Below are 7830 nucleotides of genomic sequence, written 5' to 3' on the forward strand. Positions count from 1 at the left end.
TGAGGTGGGAGAGCCAAGTTCAGGACACTGGTCCACAAGAGACCTCCCAGCTCCATGTAATATCAAATGGCGAAAATCTCCCAGAGATCTCCATCTCAATGCCAAGACCCAGCTCCACTCAACGACCAGCAAGCTACAGTGCAGGACACCCTATGCCAAACAACTAGCAAGACAGGAGCACAACCCCATCCATTAGCACAGAGGCTGCCTAAAATCATAATAAGGCCACAGACACCCCAAAACACACCACCAGACGTGGACCTGCCCACCAGAAAGACAACATCCAGCCTCATCCACCAGAACACAGGCACTAGTCCCCTCCACCAGGAAGCCTACACAACCCACTGAACCAACCTTAGCCACTGGGGACAGACACCAAAAACAATGGAAACTACGAACATGCAGCCTGCGAAAAGGAGACCCCAAACACAGTAAGTTAAGCAAAATGAAAAGACAGAGAAACACACAGCAGACGAAGGAGCAAGGCAAGAACCCACCAGACCTAACAAATGAAGAGGAAATAGGCACTCTACCTGAAAAAGAATTCAGAATAATGATAGTAAAGATGAAATAAATGATAGTAAAGTAAAAATCTTAGAAATAGAATAGAGAAAATACAAGAAACGTTTAACAAGGACCTAGAAGAACTATAGAGCAAACAAACAGACATGAACAACACAATAAGTGAAATTAAAAATTCTCTAGAAGGGATCAATAGCAGAATAACTGAGGCAGAAGAAAGGATAAGTGACCTGGAAGATAAAATAGTGGAAATAACTACTGCAGAGCAGAATAAAGAAAAAAGAATGAAAAGAATTGAGGACAGTCTCAGTGACCTCTGGGACAACATTAAACGCACCAACATTCGAATTATAGGGGTCCCAGAAGAAGAAGAGAAGAAAGAAAGGGACTGAGAAAATATTTGAAGAGATTATAGTTGAAAACTTCCCTAATATGGGAAAGGAAATAGTTAATCAAGTCCAGGAAGCATACAGGATAAATCCAAGGAGAAACATGCCAAGACACATATTAATCTAACTATCAAAAATTAAATACAAAGAAAAAATATTAAAAGCAGCAAGGGAAAAACAACAAATAACATACAAGGGAATCCTATCCGCATAAGGTTAACAGCTGATCTTTCAGCAGAAACTCTGCAAGCAAGAATGGAGTGGCAGGACATATTTAAAGTGATGAAAGGGAAAAACCTACAACCAAGATTACTCTACCCAGCAAGGATCTACGAGGCCATAATCACTCTGATACCAAAACCAGCCAAAGATGTCACAAACAAAGAAAACTACAGGCCAATATCACTGATGAACATAGATGCAAAAATCCTCAACAAAATACTAGCAAACAGAATCCAACAGCACATTAAAAGGATCATACATTATGATCAAGTGGGGTTTATCCCAGAAATGCAAGGATTCTTCAATATACACAAATCAATCAACGTGATACACCATATTAACAAATTGAAGGAGAAAAACCATATGATCATCTCAGTAGATGCAGAGAAAGCTTTTGACAAAATTCAACACCCATTTATGATAAAACCCCTCCAGAAAGTAGGCATAGAGGGAACTTTCCTCAACATAATAAAGGCTATATATGACAAACCCACAGCCAACATCGTCCTCAATGGTGAAAAACTGAAACCATTTCCACTAAGATCAGGAACAAGACAAGGTTGTGCACTCTCACCACTATTATTCAACATAGTTTTGGAAGTTTTAGCCACAGCAATCAGAGAAGAAAAAGGAATAAAAGGAATCCAACTCGGAAAAGAAGAAGTAAAACTGTCACTGTTTGCAGATGACATGATACTACACCTAGAGAATCCTAAAGATGCTACCAGAAAACTACTAGAGCTAATCAATGAATTTGGTAAAGTAGCAGGATACAAAGTTTATGCACAGAAATATCTTGTATTCCTATACACTAATGATGAAAAATCTGAAAGTGAAATTAAGAAAACACTCCCATTTACCATTGCATCAAAAAGAATGAAATATCTAGGAATAAACCTACCTAAGGAGACAAAAGACCTGTATGCAGAAAATTATAAGACACTGATGAAAGAAATTAAAGATGATACAAATAGATGGAGAGATATACCGTGTTCTTGGATTGGAAGAATCAACATTGTGAAAGTGACTCTACTACCCAAAGCAATCTACAGATTCAATGCAATCACTATCAAAGTACCACTGGCATTTTTCACAGAACTAGAACAAAAAATTTCACAATTTGTATGGAAACACAAAAGACCCCGAATAGCCAAAGCAATCTTGAGAAAGAAAAACAGAGCTGGAGGAATCAGGCTCCCTGACTTCAGACTCTACTACAAAACTACAGTAATCAAGACAGTATGGTACTGGCACAAAAACAGAAATATAGATCAATGGAACAGGATAGAAAGCCCAGAGATAAACCCACGCACATATGGTCACCTTATCTTTGATAAAGGAGGCAAGGATATACAGTGGAGAAAAGACAGCCTCTTCAATAAGTGGTGCTGGGAAAACTGGACAGCTACATGTAAAAGAATGAAAGTAGAACACTCCCTAACACCATACACAAAAATTAACTCAAAATGGATTAAAGATCTAAATGTAAGGCCAGACACCATCAAACTCTTAGAGAAAAACATAGGCAGAACACTCTATGACATAAATCACAGCAAGATCCTTTTTGACCCACCTCCTAGAGAAATGGAAATAAAAACAAAAATAAACAAATGGGACCTAATGAAACTTAAAATTCTTTGCACAGCAAAGGAAACCATAAACGAGACGAAAGGACAACCCTCAGAATGGGAGAAAATATTTGCAAATGAAGCAACTGACAAAGGATTAATCTCCAAAATTTACAAGCAGATCATGCAGCTCAATATCAAAAAAACAAACAACCCAATCCAAAAATGGGCAGAAGACCTAAATAGACATTTCTCCAAAGAAGATATACAGATTGCCAACAAACACATGAAAGGATGCTCAACATCACTAATCATTAGAGAAATGCAAATCAAAACTACAATGAGGTATCACCTCACACCAGTCAGAATGGTCATCATCAAAAAATCTACAAACAATAAATGCTTGGAGAGGGTGTGGAGAAAAGGGAACCCTCTTGCACTCTTGGTGGGAATGTAAATTGATACAGCCACTATGGAGAACAGTATGGAGGTTCCTTAAAAAACTAAAAATAGAACTACCATACGACCCAGCAATCCCACTACTGGGCATATACCCTGAGAAAACCATAATTCAGAAAGAGTCATGTACCACAATGTTCATTGCAGCCCTATTTACAATAGCCAGGACATGGAAGCAACCTAAGTGTCCATTGAGAGATGAATGGATAAAGAAGATGTGGCATATATATACAATGGAATATTACTCAGCCATAAAAAGAAACAAAATTGAGTTATTTGTAGTGAGGTGGATGGACCTAGAGTCTGTCATACAGAGTGAAGTAAGTCAGAAAGAGAAAAACAAATACCGTATGCTAACACATATATATGGAATCTAAAAAAAAAAAATGGTTCTGAAGATCCTAGGGGCAGGACAGCAATAAAAACACAGACGTAGAGAATGGACTTGAGGACACGGGGAGGGGGAAGGGTAAGCTGGGACAAAGTGAGAGAGTGGCATGGACATATATACACTACCAAATGTAAAACCGATAGCTAGTGCGAAGCAGCCGCATAGCACAGGGAGATCAGCTCGGTGCTTTGTGACCACCTAGAGGGGTGGAATAGGGACGGTGGGAAGGAGGGAGACAGAAGAGGGAAGAGATATGGGGATATATGTATATGTATAGCTGATTCACTTTGTTATAAATCAGAAACTAAGACACCATTGTAAAGCAATTATACTACAGTAAAGATGTTAAAAAAAATAAAAATTTTAAAAATGGAAGAAAAATAAAAGTAGTTATCACTGCATGATAAGCTAAGGGAAATTTTAATCTAACTTTGTAGCTTTCTATATTTTTGTAACTATCCACAATAAGATATATTATTTTCTTAGGCACAAGGAGAACTTTTTAAAAACTTTTCTATATGGGGATATATGTATAGCTGATTCACTTTGTTATAAAGCAGAAAGTAACACACCATTGTAAAGCAATTATACTCCAATAAAGGTGTTTAAAAAAAAAAAATGTTTTCTGACCTTCGGTTACAATGGACATTGCTAAACTGCAAGCAGGGATTCACATGTAACTGATGTGTCCCAGAGCACAGCGGCCTGAAAGATACAAGCTGGGCAACATTGGGTCATAACTTTCCTTCAGCTGACTTTCACCCTGCCCTTTCACCCTGCTATTTCTGGACACTTCTTTCAAGGAGCTCCCACCTCCCCGCCACCCTGCACCACCAAATTTCTAGGCCTTCCCAGGGGCTGTCTTGAATATGTCCAAGAACAATCCCATGTGGTATCAGACAAGGCTGCCGCTTCCACTGGGTAAGGATCTGCCAGGCATCTCTGCCGCCCAGCAGAAGCCCTGGGGCCTCAGAGGTGACAGTGCTGGCCTGTGGCCTCTGGAACTGTCAATCCACGAAAGCTGCCCTCTACCCTACCTCCATCCTGAGTTACCAACTGCTTAAGGGCTATGAAAGAAATTCCACCAAGGCCCTGGGGTTTTAGAGAGATTTAGGTAAAAACAGCTCTTTTGGGATTTCATTTATTTGCTTGTAAACCTAAAGTTTACAGACACACACACACACACCCCGCAAGAATCAGTGCACAGAACTGCACCAAAGGAAAACATTTCATGAGACAGATGTCCTGGCCTGACTCCCCTCACTCTTTGGGGCTTTAGTGAGCCAACCTGCCAGTCTGGCTCCCCCTTCCTCAAGTCTAGCTCGCTGGAGTTCTTTCCTTGGGGCTCCCTCGTTGTGTCAGTGAAAAGTTTTATTAGGTTGCCCACAGACCTGTGGAAATGCGCAGTGGTCTCTGCATTCCAGAGGAGACCAGAAATGGGTGCTATTATTTACCCACATTTTACAGGTGAGGACACTGAGGCACAGAGAAGTTGATTAAATTGCTCAAGGTCACACAGCCACTAAAGGCAGTCTGGCTCCCAGGTAAGTGTTCTCACCCACTACAATGCACCGGCTCCGGAGCGTGAAACAGAGCCTCCATACTGTGCCAGGTTCCGTGAGGTTCCAGAGAGACCCCTGCCCTCAGAGACTTTACCACCTGGTAATAACAACTATCACAGCCGCAAATATCTGAGAGAAATTCTAAGAACGATCTTAAGGCATCCTTCAAGTCCCAGTTAAAACCGCCTCTTTCGGGTAAGCATCAGCCCCCAAACAGGAGTGCCACCTCCTCCATGAAATTTTCCTGGAGTCCCCCAGTCAGGACCAAATCTCAGCCCCTTTCCTACTCCCGCAGTACTTCAACTCTAGAGAACATAGCACGGTCTCATTCTCCTTAGAGTGAGCGATCGGTGCCTGCATCTCACGCTAGAACATAAGCTCTGCAAAGACAGGACTCGTCTGCTTGCTCTTAATGTCTGACGGCACTCATGGCAGTGCCTGGCAAGGGAAGTGTTCCCTGCTTGTCTTTGTTGAGCTACGTTGGGACTTTGCTGAGCACGTGGTGGGTGTGCAATGATCCCTGATTGAGTGGTGAGCGGTGGGATGGAGACCTCTCCACAGAAGGCCTTGTAGAATACAGTAGTAGGTCAAACCCTGTGAAATTGCTGTTTTATAGGCCAAATTGTTCAAATATTGACAATTTCACATGAGTCAGTTCAATCAAAAAATATATTTATATCCTAACTGGAATAGCCTATAAACGCCAGTGTTTCCTTGGAAGGTTTTGAAATCTCCCTTCTTGAATATCTTTCATAATCTAACTATAGTTACTAAATATTATTTTGTAAAAATACCCCAAAAGTCCAAATTCTAGACTGTAAATCCTCAACAATCCCAAAGCCCAGACAACAGAGATGAAATTTGATTCCAGCGACTTTGTTCAGCCATGAGTTCCTAGGGTCATGTGGGCAAGGTCAACTGTTTACAGAAAACGGAAGAGAAAGCAGTTTTACTCACTTTATTTCTCAATCGTGGCCAAAAAGCCGGCTGAGAAATACCTTCTGGGGCCTGGTAAATTGCGGTTTCTATGTGCAGTAAATTCCCCACTGTTCCTTGATTCCTTTTTCTGTTCCCTGGCACCTTTTAGTGGATTGATCCTCCTGCATATTTATCTTTGGGAACCACACTGACCTTTGGAAGTAATGTCAATAGTGGGAATTAGTCCAATAGATGAGAAGTTTCCTCAACTGGCAGCTTTCTTTTGCCTGGCTCAAGCCTCTGGAACTAAAGGCTGTAAAGGTAACTGATAATGTAATTTATCCACAGTTCACCTGGAAACAGTACCATTTCTTTGAGCTCCCTAGAGACCCCCCACCTGGAAAAAAGGCCCAGGATGCCTGTCAGACCAAACAATGCCTATCATATTTTATTACATGGATGAAACTTAAGACTTTCTGCTCCATTAGCAGATGGTTTCATTTTCACTCCATGAAAGTAGTTCAAGGTTACAACACCTTATCTTGTGTTTTCTTATGTTTTTAGTACAAAGGTCTTAAAATTCCCCACTTCCATCCTCCACGCCCACCGCCCCAGGCATCCAAAAGCTATATTATCAGATTTTACAGTCTGAGATAATATGTTATAGTAAGAGTGCCAAAATATATGTGGTGTGTACTTTTTTTAATAAAACTACAGCTTGATAGAAAGAAGAAGTTTGCTCTCTAGTGGCTGACTTATAAAAGGCTCTGAAAACCACACAGTAAGATAGCTTAGAAAAAGAAGAAACTTAACAGTGATATTTGTGTAACAAGGTCTGAGTACTTACTTTGTTTTTATTGATCTTTTTAATTTTCCTTACAGTGAAAAAGTACATCCGAGCAAGTGTTCTGTGGATATTTTTCCCTATTAAAATTTTTCCTATCATTAAGCCAATTTTAATTCTAAATTCTTAGAGTAGCAATTAGGTTTCTGGTGTTTTATTAGCCTATTGTACCTTTAGAAAGCTCTGTGGATTGGCTTAATACCTATAATTAGTGTCTATTATAGACACGTTGCCCAATAATATAATATTATTAGAGCTTTTTAAACCATTTTTAGCTCTTTGCAGAAAGATTATATAAATTCAGGGAGACATAGTATAATTATTAGTATGATGCTAATTAATATCATTTTATTACTCCTTTTTCTACTGCAGCTCAATTTATACAATTCTACTGTAATATGAATTATAAAGGATAAATTTTATTCAGCATGCACCTCTTTCTAACCCCTGTACCATCTTTTACTTTCCCATTTTATTCTCCATCTGTGTCTCCCCAAGTTCACTATTTTTCTCAACTCTGTCCAGTATCCTTGGTCAGATAATAGGAGCAAACCACACCACTAGTCTTAAAGTTCCCACCCTCCATGTTTCAAAAAAAAGAGAGAGTTACCTAGGAAGCTTTCTACCTGTACAGTAATAAATACTTTAAAGGATTTTCAGATCTGTAAATATTCTTGTCCTCACTTTACTTATGAAAAAGGAACCAGATAGCATAAAGAGGCTTAACCTTTTCAGCAGGTCAGGACTACAGTGGAAGTAAAGTACTAGACAAGGCAAAGAAGAAGAGGGTGTTTCATGGGTGGAGCAGGCATACGGGACAGCACGAGGGGGGGGGGGTGGTGGTTAAGAAGGGGAATGATGCAACCTGATTTACATTTTTTTTAATTTTTATTTTTTCTGGCTGCACCGGGTCTTAGTTGTGGCATGTGGGCTCTTAGTTGCGTGCAGGACCTAG

At 40.0% G+C, this 7830-nt stretch overlaps 1 protein-coding gene across 1 annotated transcript in view; it reads right to left on the reverse strand.

The window, feature by feature from the left end:
• SPACA1 (sperm acrosome associated 1) overlaps positions 1 to 6158 on the reverse strand; it is a 208680-nt gene extending 202522 nt beyond the window's left edge. Inside the window, exon 1 of the mRNA XM_082473991.1 lies at positions 6071 to 6158. The gene's annotated coding sequence lies outside the window, so the exon portion shown is untranslated. The remainder of the gene's footprint in view (positions 1 to 6070) is intronic.
• Positions 6159 to 7830: the final 1672 nt, after the last annotated feature.

This window comes from Balaenoptera physalus, assembly GCF_965194825.1.
Source record: "Balaenoptera physalus genome assembly, chromosome: 9".
In the NCBI taxonomy this organism is placed as follows: Eukaryota; Metazoa; Chordata; class Mammalia; order Artiodactyla; family Balaenopteridae; genus Balaenoptera; species Balaenoptera physalus.